The sequence below is a fragment of the Sander lucioperca genome, chromosome 19 (genome assembly GCF_008315115.2).
Source record: "Sander lucioperca isolate FBNREF2018 chromosome 19, SLUC_FBN_1.2, whole genome shotgun sequence".
NCBI lineage: Eukaryota > Metazoa > Chordata > Actinopteri > Perciformes > Percidae > Sander > Sander lucioperca.
The window spans coordinates 4,390,901-4,393,710 of record NC_050191.1 but is presented as its reverse complement, the minus strand read 5'-3'; positions in this window follow the sequence as shown (position 1 = coordinate 4,393,710).

The following is a 2,810-nucleotide window of genomic DNA, read 5'->3' as shown; positions in this document are numbered from 1 at the left end:
TAATTCGCGAGTTAACTATTGACAATCTTGCAAATTAATCGCAATTAAATATTTGAATTGATTGACAGCCCTAGTTTTTTCATCTAGCCCACATTGTCAGAAATACAACATTTACCACTAACCATTTAAGGGATTTTTAGGTTGAGAAGCTAGTGAGATTTGAAGGTAACATCTCCTTGGGGCTCCCCCCACACACAGGCGTGCACTAGCCACTTTAAAGCAAGGTGCCGCTCTGCTTCTGCTTCACAGCAGAGCAGGGTTGCCAGGTTCACGGTTTTCCTGCGGAATTGGGCTACTTATTTTTTTATTTTAAGATTATTTTTGGGGGCTTTTCCCTTTATTCGATTGTGACAGTGGATAGACAGGAAAAGGGGAGAGAAAAGAGAGGGGATTACATGCAGCAAAGGGCCGCAGGTCATCCTACATCCACGCAGTGTCATCATCACAATACTATCAGAAATGGCGGAGAGCGACGTCTCCACGGAAACGGAGATCACCACTCCTGACAATTTGTGAAGCGATGTGTGGAAGGCGTTTGGATTTCAATCCATAAATGAAAAAATTACAGATAAAGAAGTGGCAATCACGTAGAATATGCAAAATCCAAATGAAATATCACTCCTCAACGAGCAACCTGAAGGCACACCTGACAACGTTACACCCTGACAAGCTAGGCTATCTGTCCGAGGAACCGCCACTAAAACAGGCAAGAATTACTTCTTTTCTGCCTCTCTCCTCATCACGGGGCTTACCAGCTGTCCGCCAAAAGGCGCTAACAGACAAGCTGACACGGTTTATCTGTAAAGATATGAGACCGATCAACATCACTCAAGGGTACACGGTTCCTAGCCGCGCAACAATCACTGACTGAGTTGTGAAACTCTATGACACAACTTCAGACAACATCAGACAAATGATCAGTGGAAAAAAGATCGCCCTGACCACAGATGGCTGGACATCACTTGCCACAGAGGCATATGTGACAGTCACCGGTCATTTTATAGATAATGACTGGGAATTAAAAGATGTAATTCTCAAAACGGCTGAAGCGCAGAAAAGTCACACCTCCGAGAACGTTGCTGAGTGCATCTCGAACATACTCCGAGAGTACAACGTTAGTCATGAGTCAGTGTTTTCCATCACCACTAACAACGCGGCTAATTATATCAAGGCCGTCGACAGGCACCTGCGGGCCGTCAATGTCCCGTGCATGGCACACACCATTAACCTGGCTGTGAGGAAAGGGCTGGAAGTGCGAGCTATAGAAACTCCAGTCAGCAGACTGAATGCCACAGCACTGCATTTTAACAAATCCACTACCGACAGCTACCTTTTGGAATCTAAGCAGAAGCTGCTTGGTCTTAAACCTGCGAAGCTAATGAACGGCTGCGCTACCCGATGGAACAGTACAGTAGCAGCGGTCATCATGGAGGAGAAACTTGGTCATCTCGAGTTGACTACCAGCGAGTGGACCCTTATGGAGCAGGTGAGTGACATAAATGATGTTGATATATATACATTACATGTAATAACCAGGTGATATTGAACAATTAATAGGCTAGATTCTTCATTAGTAATACAGAAGAGGGCATCGCAGCCTATGTATAGCTGCGTTACGGTAAGCTGCTAGCCATACAGTTATTCTAATTTTGTTTGTGTGTATTTTCGTAGGTGAGAGCAGTGCTTAAGCCATTCAAAGTGGCTACTGAGGCGTTATCCACCTACAGATTTCCAACAGCCTCAGCTGTTCTCCCCCTGAAGTATGTACTTTTGTCACATCTTCAGCCATCCAGCGGTGATCCGGCAGCACTCAATGTAATGAAAACGAAGATGAAGACGGACCTCTACAATCGATACAGTCGAAACAAAGGGATGGCATTCTCTCCAGCTCTCTGGAGGCAGAGGCACAGGCAGCAAGTGATCTTTCTCTCTGTTTATTTCTCTCTCCGTCCTCTACTCTTCATTGTCTCTTACCCTCTGTATTCCCTGCCTGTCCCTCTCTCTGTGACTCACATCATGAGCAAAATGTGTTAATAATCTATTTATACAACGATACTATATTACACTATAATTATGCTAGGTGTTTGTTAGTGTTGAACAGAACAGGGACATAATGCTTATCCTATCCTAATCAAAGTGGGCTGTAAATGCTCTTCCTGTCTCCTTTCCATCACCTTCTCTTTCTTTTTCTCAGAAACTGGCAAACCTAAACAAACAAATTTAACTACAGGGTTATACATCTCTCACCTGATATTTCATCTCCACCTAATAATAATAATTTTACTGCTGCTATTCAGCTAAAACGAATGTAGCCTAAGTGCAACACATAAGTGCAATTTATCATCTGTGCGAAGTATGTGTGATGTGCACACTTTTTTTTTTTTTTTTTTTTACAGCACATCCTTCTTGGGAAAGTACACATGTTTTTTGTGCAAAGGCATCTTTAAACATCTGGCCTATGGTGTGCCTAGTAATGGTTGCTAAGCTATAATTGGACAATCGTTGTTTGAAGGACCTGTTGTCTCATATCTTTTAAGCACTAAAAGAAAAAAAAGTGGCTGGCAAAAAATCTTTTAGATTTCAGTCACCTCAAAAAACATCACAAATTAGGTATGTGGGATGAGTTTATTTCTTCACTTGAAAGCTCACAATGGCAACATTAATCAAAGGGAGAATGCTTAGACGGATGGAGGCAGTCACAATTTCTTTTAAGGTGCTCCTGCTGCTTTTCCAGCACCAGTCAGTGCTGTACTATACATCGATTCTTGAGATTTCTTGAGATTTCATGAGCAAACAAAAACTAACTACCA